At 36.5% G+C, this 14,553-nt stretch overlaps 1 protein-coding gene across 2 annotated transcripts in view; it reads right to left on the reverse strand.

Moving 5' to 3' along the window:
- LOC123523711 (myelin transcription factor 1-like) overlaps nucleotides 1-14,267 on the reverse strand; it is a 51,712-nt gene extending 37,445 nt beyond the window's left edge. For both annotated transcript variants that reach the window (XM_053539584.1, XM_053539582.1), the window contains exon 1: nucleotides 14,178-14,267. The gene's annotated coding sequence lies outside the window, so the exon portion shown is untranslated. The remainder of the gene's footprint in view (nucleotides 1-14,177) is intronic.
- Between the last annotated feature and the right edge of the window lie 286 nt (nucleotides 14,268-14,553).

Raw genomic sequence — 14,553 nt, forward strand, 5'->3', positions numbered from 1 at the left:
GATGATTATAAAGAAATACTTTTAATTTCAAGTCATTATCTTTTAAAGTACCAAAGATATATCTATAAACGAAGTTTTCGAACAAATTTAACATGAAAATAATTCCTTACAGTAAGATATAAGCGATAGTAACAAAGATATGAGTGATCATATGACAGAACAAGACGGCCATGAAGGCCCTGTATTGCTCATCTGACCTATTGACCTAAAGATCATCAAGATTAACATTCTGACCAAGTTTCATTAAGATATGGTCATAAATGTGGCCTCTGGAGTGTTAACAAGCTTTATATTTGATTTGACCTGGTGACCTAGTTTTTAACCCCACCTGACCCAGATTTAAACTTGACCTAAAGATCATCAAGATTAATACACTGACCAAGTTTAATTAAGCTATGGCCATGAATGTAGCCTCTAGAGTGTTAAGTAGCTTTTTCTTTGATTTGAACCAATGACCTAGTTTTTTACCCCACCTGACCCAGATTAAAACTTGACCTTAAGACCATCAAGATTAACATTCTGACTAAGTTTCATCAAGATATGGTCATAAATGTGGCCTCTAGAATGTTAACTGGTTTTTCCTTTGATTTTGACCTGGTGACCAACTTACACACCCCACATGACCCAGATTCGAACTTGACATAAAGATCATCAAGATTAACATTTTGACCAAGTTTCATGAAGATACAGCCATAAATGTGGCCTCCAGAGTGTTAACAAGCTTTTCCTTAGATCTGACCCGTTGACCTAGTTTTTAACCCCAGATGACCCAATATAGAACGTGTCTAAGATTTTTTTGAGAGTAACATTCTGACCAAGTTTCATTAAGATTGGACCAAAATTGTGACCTCTAGAGTGTTATCAGTCAAATTGTTGATGATGGATGGACGACGGACACAGGGCGATCTCAAAAGCTCACCTTGAGCACTTTGTGCTCAGGTGAGCTAAAAACAAAGCTTGCCGAAAAAGTTTAACATTAAAAATAACCTAAGTGTAACACCATGGTGACCTTGACCTTGGGTATAATGGGCCCAGCCCCTGTACATACTTTGTTTGTATGCTGGACAATGTTTATGTAAAGTTACAGTAAGATATAAGCAATAGTAACAAAGCAAAGATAGCGGAAATGTACGGAAAAAGTATTCATTGGATCGGATAATGAAGTAACCACCGGCAAAGATCCTATACAGTTAAAACTAGAAACTACTACTGGCCATCATTCCGGTGTTACTTGGGTGACTGAAACTTGACAGGCCACTGTTCCCTATAGTGGTGAACTTGTACATGAAGTTTTATTTAAATATTCCAAATCACTTCCTAGATATGGCTCCAGATGGACGGCACCAAAACTATATCCCGCCACTTCGACGGGGGTTAAAAATGTATACCAAGTTTTTGGTCTGAATTAAGCCTAGCATGTACAGGTATTAAAATATTGCTAAATCTTGGGCAAACAAAACATGATAGATACACTATTTGTGAATAAATTGATAAGCGAACAGTTAGAAAAACCAGTGTATAGGTTAGGCGTCACGGTGGGAGACATACATATGGCCGATTGTATAAATTTCCAGTCTTGTAAGTCAGAGTCCTGCCCAGGCCCTTTCAGCCGGGTGCAGGGTCTTGCTTAAATATCTAAGCGCCCGGCTATGAAATTTCAATATATAAATTTTCATGTACATACATTTTATCACCTGTAAAAATTGCCTGTTTTGATCATGCCCGGAGGCAAAATCGATAATGTTATAGGCGCGGAACATCGTCACGGAGAGTGTTTCAAACAATCTGCTTATTTTACCGCCAACTGTCAAATTAAACTTTCATTTCCGTGCAAGACTTTTTTTTGCAAACCACATTTTATTTTGAGCAGAAATATATCAGTTTCAAATATTTGTATATCAAACAAACTTTGATATTGCATGTAATCAATTTTGGTATAATTCAAAATGAAACCAGTTGGCAGAAATTGTTTAGTTGTGACTAAATAAAATGGATGCTAGAATTATTCTAGTTTGTTAAACCTAACACACCACAGTTTCAAGTGGATCGCTATGCAATGCAATCAAATGGATACCGTTCTGTGTCTTACTTGCTTGGCCTTATCTCTCATATAAAATGCTGTCCATGATCTACGTTAACATCATATTTACCATTAATGCACGCTTTATTTCATATGAATGTACTTAGTACTGTTGTTTTTCCTTCTAAAATCAAGCTTTCCATTCAACTAGCATTTAGTATGGCATTATCTGGAACATTTTAATATTCCATGTGCCCACAATTGTTAATTTAAGATAGTAAAGAAAAAACCAGTGCTATAAATGAAGGAACGCATTTTCATTTTCCTTGGTATGATTCATCTCCTTGATGTCAGCAGACTTCAGGAAAGTTGGAAAAAATGGCAGGACATTTGGCCCAGCAATGCCTAAAAATCTGCCGGACCGGAAAAAAATATGCCGGACCGAAGAAAATGTCAGTGTACCACATACGTTGCCAGGGTTAGACACTAACTTATTTGAACAGGGTGCACAAAGGAATCTCTACCTTTTAAATATTGGGATCCTCCTCAGGTTTTGGGATCCCTCTTAATATGATATATGAAAAAATCACAACAAATGTCAAAACAAGTCGAGAATTCTTATTTCAAGTTTATATCACATAGATACTTTACATGCATGCAATCTCTAAGCATCTGTTAACTGTTGATTTTTAATTATTCAGGACCAGCACTAACTTTCCACCTTAGGTACATACATATTTTAACTGTTCATTAGCAAAATATCTTACAATATTTTTCAAACAGAAATTAATCTTTATTTTTATTTATCATTGACCAAAAAACAAGAGGACCATGATGGTCCTGAATCGCTCACCTCTTCCCACATGACCCAGTTCTGAGTATGACGTCGTTTTTTCTATTATTTGACATAGTGACCTAGTTTTTGAGCTCATGTGACCCTGTTTTGAACTTGACCTAGATATTATTAAGATAAAAATTCTGACCAATTTTCATGAAGATCCATTGAAAAATATGGTCTCTAGAGAGGTCACAAAGTTTTTCTATTATTTGACCTATTGACCTAGTTTTCGAAGGTACGTGACCCTGTTTTGAATTTTATCTAGATATCATCAAGTTGAACATTTTCACTAATTTTCATGAAGATCTCATGAAAAATATGGCCTCTAGAGAGGTCACAAGGTTTTTCTATTTTTATACCTACTGGCCTAGTTTTTGACCGCACGTGACCCAGTTTCGAAACTGACCTAGATATCATCAAGGTGAACATTCAGATCAATTTTCATGAAGATCCATTGAAAAATACGGCCTCTAGAGAGGTCAAAAGATTTTTCTAATTTTAGACCTACTGACCTAGTTTTTGACCGCAGCTGACCTAGTTTCAAACTTGACCTTGATATCATCAAGATGAACATTCAGACCAACTTTCATACAGATCCCATGAAAAATATGGCCTTTAGAGAGGTCACAAGGTTTTTTATTATTTGACCTACTGACCTACTTTTTGAAGGCACGTGACCCACTTTTGAACTTGACCTAGATATCATCAAGATGAACATTCTGATCAATTTTTATGGAGATCCATTCAAAAGTATGGCCTCTAGAGAGGTCACAAGGTTTTTCTATTTTTAGACCTACTGACATAGTTTTTGACCGCACATGATCCTGTTTCGAACTTGACCTAGATATCATCAAGATGAACATTCAGACCAATTTTCATACAGATCCCATGAAAAATATGGCCTTTAGAGAGGTCACAAGGTTTTTCTATTATTTGACCTACTGACCTAGTTTTTGATGGCACGTTACCAACTTTCGAACTTGACCTAGATATCATCAAGATGAACATTCAGACCAACTTTCATACAGATCCCAGAAAAATATGGCCTCTAGAGAGGTCACAAGGTTTTTCTATTATTTGACCTACTGACCTAGTTTTTGATGGCACGTGACCTAGATATCATCAAGGTGAATATTCTGACCAATTTTCATGAAGATCTCATGAAATATATGGCTTCTAGAGAGGTCACAAGGTTTTTCTATTTTTAGACCTACTGACCTAGTTCTTGACCGCAAGTGACCCAGTTTTGAACTTGACCTAGATATCATCAAGGTGAACATTCAGACCAACTTTCATACAGATCCTATGAAAAATATGGCCTTTAGAGAGGTCACAAGGTTTTTCTATTATTTGACCTACTGACCTAGTTTTTGAAGGCACGTGACCCAGTTTTGAACCTGACCTAGATATCACCAAGGTGAACGTTCTGACTAATTTTCATGAAGATCTTGTGAAATATATGGCCTCTAGAGAGGTCACAAGGTTTTTCTATTATTTGACCTACTGACCTAGTTTTTGAAGGCACCTGACCCAGTTTCGAACTTGACCTAGATATCATCAAGGTGAACGTTCTGACAAATTTTCATGAAGATCTTGTGAAATATATGGCCTCTAGAGAGGTCACAAGGTTTTTCTATTTTTAGACCTACTGACCTAGTTTTTGACGGCACGTGACCCAGTTTCAAACTTGACCTAGATATCATCAAGATGAACATTCTGACCAACTTTCATAAAGATCCCACGAAAAATGTGACCTCTAGAGTGGTCACAAGCAAAAGTTTACGGACGGACGGACGGATGCACAGACGACGGACGCTGCGTGATCACAAAAGCTCACCTTGTCACTATGTGACAGGTGAGCTAATAAAAACTGCATGAACCAAACTAAAATTACTTGAATTTACCTAAAACACAAGAAATCTACTGAAGAAGCTCCTGTTTCATGGCGCATTTTGGATTAATCATTCTTTTTCTTCATATTATCCCACCCACAACTGTTACAGTAGACAAATATTTTCACAACATTGATTTGATAAGTTATAGGGGCAATATATGATGTTGGTTTACCATTAATAAAATGCTTTTCATAATTTTCTGGGCTTGAAATGTGATTGTGGCTACTGAATTTCAGCTCCGGCTACCAATTTTTCGCAGGTACAAACCCGACCAGGCTACTGGATTTTCCTAATATGATTAAAAAAATATGCTAATTGAACGAGTATAGCATCGTGATTTCAATATTATGATCTCCATTAATAAAGGTTTATTGTTCAAGAATGCATCATGCACCATCCAGATTGAGGAACGCTTATTGAATTATTGTTGTTTCTTTGCACTCATATATGTTGACAATGAAACGCAGTGTCAAAGACGTAACCGCAGCGCTAATTGGCTGAATACAATTACCTCTAGTGTAATGGATAATTTGATTAGCTTTCACACTTCTCACAGAAATCTCACAAGTACCTGAAATAGGCGGAGCTTAAATTATGCAATCAGCGTGTGTATGTGTGTGCGTTTATTCCGCACTCGTTTTGACATCTTGCAAATTGTCGACAGTCCGAGTAGGAGTAATTGGCGAGTGCTGATCCTAAAAAATCGTGCGTTTGAGGTTAGATTTTGTTTGGCAAGGAGTGACATGTCCGATGATTTTGGACTCTGGCGATGCTGATCTGGACTGGAGTATTCAGAGTTAAAATTGTTCGAAAACATGGCAAACATGTCTTTTTTTATTACTTCAAACATGCATAGATATCTGTAAAACAAAATGTTATATGGTGCAAAAATTAAGTATTTTATGGAGTTAAAGTTCAGGCTAGTGAAATTGGTGTCGGGCTTCGACAATTTCCTATCTGGTAGCCAGAACGGGCAAGTGGATTCAAATCTGAATTTTGTACACTGCTCCTGCCAAATATGCATTGTCCGTTTTTGGTTGCCTCAAGTCATTTTTTTGCAAACAGTTGACACTTTAAGTCATTTGAATCCAGAGCTCTTTAAACTTATATGTTGACTCTGTGCGTCTGGTTTTTTTTTTACTTTTTAACAGTATTATTTCACAATCACAGTGTTTTGAGTACACAGTAAGTACTATAATATATTGTTGGCAAAAGCCACATAATGTTCAATGACCTTTTAGTATAGAATTCATATTCATGAATAAATATTCGTATTCGTCACCCTGGCCTGTATTTGTGATACGTATCATATTCGCCCCTTAGTGTATTGTTTACAGCCTACTTATTACATAGCCTAATAAATAATAACAGTATTTCTCAGATATCACAGTTGTAATACTAATGTGATCTACCATATAATAATGATTATAATTTATCACAGGATGTTATTCTTGTTTTGATAATCTAGTGACTGAAACAAATGTAAATGATATCGATATCACCTCTAGATAGTTGTAATACTTGTTCCTTTTGTTTGTTTTGGGTTTAACGCCGTTTTTCAACATCAGTCATGTAACGGCAGGCAGTTAACCTAACCAGTATTCCTGGATTCTGTACAAGTACAAACCTGTTCTCCGCAAGCAACTGCCAACTTCCCCACATGAATCAGAGGTGGAGGACTAATGATTTCAGACACAATGTCGTATATCAAATAGTCACGGAGAACATACGCCCCACCCGGGGATCGAACTCACGACCCCCGAGATCCGTAGACCAACGCTCTTACCTACTGAGCTAAGCGGGCGGGCTCAATACTTTTTCCAGTATATATAATTTCAAATTGCAGATAGTGCACTGGCTTGCCCGTAAAGCTTCGGCATTTACATGCAAAAACTTATTTCCAACGGGGTCCATGCTGTCACATTTAGATCTTAAGTGATTCTTAACAAAACTGTGTCACATGATGGTATAAAAGTGATAATGAAATCACAAGACAAAGATCTTACGTTGTCATATTACATATTACCGGTATAGAGTGGTTAATACATCATGCAACAGTTCAGAGCATGTGGTTATTTTTGAAAATCAAGATCAAAGTTTTACCTATTTGTGAATTAAATTTAATCATAAACATAACTAGTTCTGATAAAATTCATAAAAAATATACCTTAAAAGGTTTAAATTCTCAGAAAAGGTCAATAAATAACGATTCTATACCGCCTATTGGTTTTCAAAATGAAGACCTACCTTATCAGGTGACAACTGCAATGGTCGACAAAATGTTGAAGACGGTACCAATTTGAAACTTGTGTGTATAACTTGTGTTCAAATTATGTTGCATGGATTATTTTATGCCAGATTAAAAGAAAAATGGATTAGAAATAGGGCAGTGGCTAGAGAACCGGAATCGGTTCCCTAGACAGCGAACTCATTCGTCTGGAACCGGTTCTCTTAACCAAAATACCATGCATAGGCTAAGGAACCGGAATTTTATTTCTATGCATAATCACGGTGAGGATGCGTACACCGGATATTGCCATTAAGTGATAAGGTATTTTACGAAAACGTTATTATTTTTCGTCAACAAGGTAAGTAAAACCCCGATTTACTATTGTATTATACAACTACAGAAGAAAAGAGCATTAGATTTAATAACTAGATACTGTGTATATGCTCTCACAAGCGTAAAATGAGTCAATCTTAAGTAGAAATGCTAAAATTTGTGATAAAATGACAAGTTTATCATTTGATAAATGCATGCCGTAAGCACATTTGTCCCGATACCATAACCTGTATGCATTGTAGGGAAAATCTGAATCGTACGATTTATTTAGTTACATACAAAGAAAAAATGTGCAAAATTTTAGCTTTGTAAATGTTCAAATCACGGAGAAATCGGTGATAAATGAGCGTCGGTGGTGTACTGTGTATTGACTTTTCATAGTAATATTTGTACTGTGTATTGCAGTTTGGTGTACTGAGTATTGATATTGAAAACCGTGCATATTCCCAGCATTTATGGTCATATGATAGAAAAGGCATGTAATTCCATTGGCCCAATTGACGATAAGTGTGGAAAAGGTCTCACCTTATAAGAAGAGCAAACATGAAAATATGTTACCCTTTTGCCTTCATACTACAAAGAGACATAAACCTTGGTCAGCAGACGACCTTTATCGATTATGGTGTCGATAGTTCAAAGGTCAAGGTCGTAGGGGCTTTGAACTTTTAAAGTGGTTTCTCCTCAATAACCTTAGACTCATTTGACGAAGAACCTTCGAACTAGTTTCACATGAAATTTTCTTAAAATAATGTAGTCAAAGCTATTTTTATTGCTTTAAATGCATTGTTCTGAGAGGTAATTAGCTCACCACTTGCTTCATACGAAACAAAATGGGTGTCATATGCACTGAGCAATTTTGTTTTAAAGGTAGGAGGAAACAGTGCCATGTGTTCTTCTTGAAATATATTTTGCACACTTAATTTGCAAGATAAATGTCATTTCTATGCAAACAGTTCGTTATCACTTTTATGTGATCAATTTCCCTGTTGACCAAAATAGTATATTTATTGTCAAGGTCAACTTCGAACTCTAACAAACGATCGGGAACTGACTTGAAGATCATTCCGATTTTTTTTTTTAAATGTATTCAAACTGTTGAATGTAAAAATGTTTATGATCTTTGGTTTAAACATATTTATTCCCAACAATATACATAACTATATTTTTATACTAACATTACAAGTACAGTTGGAAGGATTGGAACGAAAGACAAATCTTATAGAGTTCTTCTGCTATCTTATTATGATCTTTGCTATCTTATGAATTTGTGTTTGTTTAATAAATATTTCAATGTACATGACTATTTGTTCTTTATCAAAGTAAAACATGGCTTTTAGAATATTGCTTGTCAAATAATGTTTGGTAAAATAAATCTGTCACAACAGAACCTATTTCAGTATCAATCCCTAGTCTTATGTGGAAGTAATATACACTCATCACATTTATGAAGTTACTAGCTGCTTCTTTTAATGTCAATAAGTATTCGTCTGTCTTGCTTTTCTCTTTCCTCTTAATTTAGCGTCAGAAATGCGGTCTCTGTTATGCAGGCAGTTGTATAATTGTAAAATCATTGGAAGAGTTATAAGCCTGCTCTTCAAAACAACTTGAGGTCTTCACTATACCTCATATTAACCAAGCTGTCGATGAAAACATTTTGCGACGTTCAAGAAATATAGGAAACTATAAAATCAGTTAAAGAAACTTTCTTGGCAAACGAACTGATTAAAGGCTATTTATTCATCCATCTATTTTGTCACATTTTTTCATAGACTGTATAACAATACTCTCCGAAAACCTTGTCTGTCCATGGAATTGCACTCTGTGTAACATTGAAAGTTCCATGTATAACGTCGTGTATGGGTCTCTAGATTATATTTTTGTACTGGTAGCATTGTGTAAATGTTGAGTTCTGCTAGATGGCGTGGTAGGTAGCATACATTTCCACTGCCGTCAGTGAACAGGCTCCTCACCATTTGCCCAAATCAAAGGTTTCTTTCTGTTGCAAACTGGTTCCTTTTGTAAGCAGGTTCCTTTTTGAAACATGTATGTTAATATTTTCTGAATCAACAGTATTTTTTTCTGCTTTTTTCTCGCAAATGTCTGGTGCATTCTTGCAATTTACTTTTTTTGTGGTTTTGGTCATTAGCGTACTGTGTAATATTCACGTCATTTGGGTGGTGTTCAACAAAATGACATACAATGGCCTTAAATTCGTTCGTCGAGCCAGCCATAAACACACATAAACAAGTTGAATCTGCAACGAAAAAAATCACAATATAGTATTTATTAGTAGGGCCGGGCTTTCTGCAAGATATTGGGAATAAGTCTTAGTGGCATCCCAATGCAAAATTTTAAAAGATACCTTTAACAGTTTTTTAGATAATTCGTGTAATATCAACTTAAACAATGCTCAATGGAAGAATAGAATATATATATACATTTACAACTGGTAAGCATAACAAAAACTATTGCCCACTGTTGCACTATTTTGACTGTGGGTTACATTTAGAGCTTATTACATGAATTACGACAGAGTAAACGCTATAAATATCAACGTAAAACATCACGTATCTTCAGGGCTAAAGAAATTACTGTTTTGTACTTTGAAAAGGAAATGATAATGTACATTTTGTACGATTTATTCTTTAAAACTCAGCGATAATTTAAACAATACACAGTACAGTAAAATGTGATACAGGTCAATACACAGTACATATATTTACAATACACAGTACACCATCGACGCTCATTTATTATCGATTTCTCCGTCATTTGAACATTTACAAAGCTGAAATTTTCCACATGTTTTCTTTGTATGTAACTAAATAAATCGTACGATTCAGAATTTTTATTACAAGACAATAAGTGACGCTATCGAGAGAAATGTGTCCCCGACCTGCATTTATCAGATGATAAAGTTGCCATTTTATCACAAATTTTAGCGTTCCTTCATAAGATTGACTCATTTTACGCTTGTGAGAGCATATACATGGTATCTAGTTATTAAATGTAATGCTCTTTTCTTCTATAATAGTATAATACAATAGTAATGCACCTGTCAATATTTTGCCCGCCCAGGGGGGCGGCGGGCCGACCCGGGGGAATTTGACATTTCAAAAATTTTGTTGTCTAAATCCCCACCCTAGAGACAACCTATTTTGTCTAAATCCCACCCTAGAGCCTGGTTGGTACATCAAATGTTTGTCAAATTCCCGCCTGTCGGGAATGGTCTTCTGTCTAAAGTCCCGTGTATGCCCGCCGCTCCCCCGGGCGGGCAAAATATTGACAGGTGCATAAATAGGTGTTTTACTTACCTTGTTGACGAAAAATAAACACGTTTTCGGAAAATACCTTATCACTAAATGGCAATATCCGGTGTACGCATCCTCACCGTGATAATGCTGCCGAAATCCACTTTGTTTCTCGGTTAGTATCATGAATGTTATTATCTTAATTTATTTTACCATGCCCTTGCATTTATCTGCGTTTACTGTCTCCAAAAGTGTACACGCCGCATACGTGTCCACCATATTGGAATGATATAACTAGTACAAATGAATGCGTGAAAACTACTTTGCCGTTTTTAAATGTTATTTGCTTTAAACATGTACTATAAAATAATATTGATTTGTATCTGCGTCATTACATGTAAACTTTATGAATAAACAAAATAATTTAATTGCCGTTAAAACTTCATGTGGATTCTATGATCACTTAAAAATCCTGATTTGTAACACCTCGGCATTTCATGTGCAACAATTTTTGGATTAAAGTCTGCAATTAATTTATAGCAAATTGAAAAGATATGTGATCAATACTAATTAACAGAAATTACTTAATTTGTTATAACTGTTTCTTTTATTTTATGGTACCTTTTATGTTAAATTTTCAAGTTTATTTCGGCTTGCTCCAATGCCGACGATTTCCGCATTCATTCGTACTTTAGTTTATTTTATCATTTCAATATGACAGACATGTATGCGGCGAGTACACTTTTGGAGACACAGTAAACACAGAGAAATGAAAGGGCATGGCTTCCTGATATGGTAAAATTAATTAAGATAAGAACATGCATGAAACATACCAAAAGAAACAAAGTGAATTTCGGCAGTTTAATGCATAGAAATAAAATTCCGGTTCCCTAGCTTATGCACGGTACTTTGGCTAGAGAACCGGTTCCGGACGAATAAGTTCGCTATCTAGGGAACCGATTCCGGTTCTGCCACTGCCAAGAAATATTTTAAAGTAAAAGATGAGTCCACTGCAATTCTTTTAATGAAATTTTAGCGCAACAGACGATTCCTGGTTAGGTTTCAGTATGGGATTCGTTTCATCTCAGAGATCCGTAACAGCATCTAAACATCTCGGACAGCATGCCCACTCATTTTTAAAGTTAAGGGTACATGTACCCCCTGCTTTTGCAAAATAGGGGTACACTTCAAAATCTGGGGGTACACTACATGGTAGATCTGAATTTTTTCTATTCAACTACTGAAATTTGTATATACATGTTTTTTTTTCATGTAGAACTCTCGTGGGTGGGGTATAACAGATGAGATAATTTTAGAAAATTTAAAATGTTTTTCCAAAGTTAAGATAGGAAATTTTGAATCATAGGACCCCTCCCAATATTATACTAAATATAAATAAGTTTTCAGCACGGTTCATGTATTCCGGATTTCGTGGACGGAACATGATTTGTCCGAAATAACATACAGTCAACTGAAGACTGATAAAAATTGCCAATCAATAATAAATGCCCAAACTATTACAGATATGCAATGTGTATCAAAATTGCAGTTAAATATCCAAAAATAAAATGCTGTTAACCTTTTGTTGAGTTTATAAAGCTAAAATGCCTTTTTGCATTTTGTATCCATACTGTTTTTGCACACGACCCATGTGACGTCTGACTAAAACACTTACGAAACCCCTCTATGCGGCTGAGAATTACGCCGAGAATTCGGTGATGGAAACAAAATTATCACGTCCCTGGACCGGATCTGCGTTTAAGACTGTACCAAACAATTGGCAAGTGCATGATGAAATAAACAGCGATTTGCCAGCTGAACACGAGTTCTATCTATCTATCTATAAATACTGCATGACACCCTTGCCAGTATTTTATGCAGGTGCGCGTCAGTGCATAAGAGTTTAAAAGCAGGAATGTACAGAAGAATTAAAGTAATACATAAAGTATTTGTGAGAATTTGAGAAAAAGCTGATAGTGCTAATAAAAAGGCGAAATGTACAGTAAAAGGATTAAAAACAGCCTGGTCACTCAGAAGTCCTGGCCCAGTTTGGTTACCCCTTGCCTAAACTGGTCCAGGGTAGGTGCTTGAGCAATGTCAGCCGGCAAAGAATTCCAGAGAATGATGGTAGCCGGGTAGAAAGAGAACTTGTAATAATTACAGGGTGTTTGAATTTGCCGGAAAGATTGGGAATGCATGTGTCTAGTGAGCCGGGTAGGAGGTAAAATATAAGATGGCATTGGCACTGCAACCAGTCCATGGACAATCTTGTAAAACATCAGTAGCCTGGCATCATTTCTTCTGTTTGCAAGGGAACGCCACCCCAGTTGCTTTAACATGTGTGTGACACTGCTGTAATTTGAATAGTCACTGGTGACCCATCGAGCGGCCCTGCGTTGGACCATCTCGATTTTATGTATGTTGAGCTGTGTATGTGGACTCCACACTGAGCTGCTGTACTCTAGTTGTGGTCTAACAAGGGTTTTGTAGGCAAATTCCCTAATATTTTGCTGTTTGGAGGGAATATTGCGCTTAATGAAGTGAAGTGTTTGACCAGCTGTTGAAGTGACCTGGTTTATGTGTTTGTTCCAGTTTAGATCTGAAGTGATGCTAACACCAAGGTATTTTGCATCACTCACAGTTTCTAGTGTCTGCCCATGTAGTGTGTAAGTGGATTTGTAAGGGTGTTTAGACTTGGAGATATTAATCACTGTACATTTGGATGGATTGAATTCCATGTCCCATGTGTGTTCCCATTTTTGTAACCTGGTTAAGTCCTCTTGCAGAATATGTTGTTGTGTAACATTGTTGACTGTGATATAAACAGCAGTATCATCAGCAAATAACCGGACCTGTGAAACAATATTTTCAGGCAGGTCGTTTATGTATAGCAGAAAGAGAAGAGGGCCGAGGACAGAGCCCTGTGGGACACCAGATGTGACCGGGACCTCATCCGACTTATCACCATTGACTAAGACGGACTGACGGCGACCGATGAGAAATGATTTGACCCACTGTAGTGTACAGTCCTGGATGCCATGTTGGTGCAGCTTATATAGTAATTTTAGGTGATTAACCTTATCAAACGCCTTTGAGAAGTCGAGGAGTATTAAGTCTGTTTGGTGACCTTGAATTAAATTCCTGGTTAGGTCCTCGACAAGTCCTAACCTCTGCGTGCATGTACCCCCAACAAGTGATTTTTATGCGTGCATTTGATATTCTGTGCGTGATTCACGTACTGCAGTGCGTGAATGGGCATGCTGCTCGCAGTTAGAATTTTTTAGCTATGGAGACAGTTGTTTTTACCAGCTTTTTTTGGCAGCTACCAGTACCACAAGCAGCCACCACGTATTAACAGTAATAACACTAGGCCTATCATGCTTTTATTTCATTCTCACTTTTTTTTCTTTGATGTTTTCTTTCAATGCTTTTAAACTAGTTTTATTCTTGCACTTGATATGCACCTGCTAGTTTACCCGAAAGGGGCTTAGAAATATTCACATGCTAACTTGGTAAACATGCTACGTTTCCCCATTACAGCATTCCATAATAACCGTCAATCAGAATCTATTAAGGTTCTTATTCAAATGCTCTTTTTTATTACACCTACCACAACAATGTTATTTCACTTTAAGTGGCATATTGATTTTTATAAACAATTTTCTGTGAATCGCGCGCTGAAAAGTTTTTTCTAGACCGGAAGTTGTTATCATAACAAAAGGCTGTGCGCATGTTCGAACCACGGAGTTGATAGTAGAAACGCGGAGCCATTATTCTTTATCATTTGCGTAGGAGCGATCTCAAGGTTGGGGGAAGGGGAAAAAAACAAAAAACTACTCTTCCCCTTATTGACAATACATATAGCTCACCAAATCCTTGTTGACCAGTGCATCTAAATGCTGTCTCAAATTGGCTTCTTTCCTTTATCTGTGGAGGATCTTTGGAAAACTTGAAAGTTGTGCCGACAAACATATACCCCATAAAAA

This window comes from Mercenaria mercenaria, chromosome 3 (assembly GCF_021730395.1).
Source record: "Mercenaria mercenaria strain notata chromosome 3, MADL_Memer_1, whole genome shotgun sequence".
NCBI classification, from domain to species: domain Eukaryota; kingdom Metazoa; phylum Mollusca; class Bivalvia; order Venerida; family Veneridae; genus Mercenaria; species Mercenaria mercenaria.